A 515-nucleotide genomic window follows, 5' to 3' on the forward strand; every position below is an offset into this window, starting at 1 on the left:
CTGATTGAAAAGTAAATTTAAAATATTCATTTCTCATTATTAACTTTATTCTGATAATAAAATGTTTTAAAACAGAATTTATTTCTAGAGAATTATAATCAGAAATACTTGTGTTGTTGTTGTACCAGTGTATATTAGCTATGCTTACATAACACATATACACACACACATGTGCACACCAAGGCAAAATATTCTCTTAAAGAATATTTGTGTTTATTCTTAGACTTTACTAGGGTGGATAATTTCCAGGGACATTTGAAGGAAGGAATTATGTTTGGAGTTTTTCAGTGCTATATGGTCCTGCTGAGAGATCTGTGACTAGGCTTCTTCTAATATATGCTATAACCTTATGGCAACATACTTAAGCACTTGTGAAAGAAGCCGTTATCCTCTACATCAGTGCTTTTTGCTCAGAGGAATCCAGGTTGAGTTTTATATTCTGTCTTTATCTTTGTTTCTGTGTCAGATTCTCCAGATCCCAGTTTAACTTCCAAATCTGTATTTAGAGAAAAGGC

Source organism: Propithecus coquereli, unplaced genomic scaffold (genome assembly GCF_000956105.1).
Source record: "Propithecus coquereli isolate 6110/MARCELLA unplaced genomic scaffold, Pcoq_1.0 Scaffold594, whole genome shotgun sequence".
NCBI classification, from domain to species: domain Eukaryota; kingdom Metazoa; phylum Chordata; class Mammalia; order Primates; family Indriidae; genus Propithecus; species Propithecus coquereli.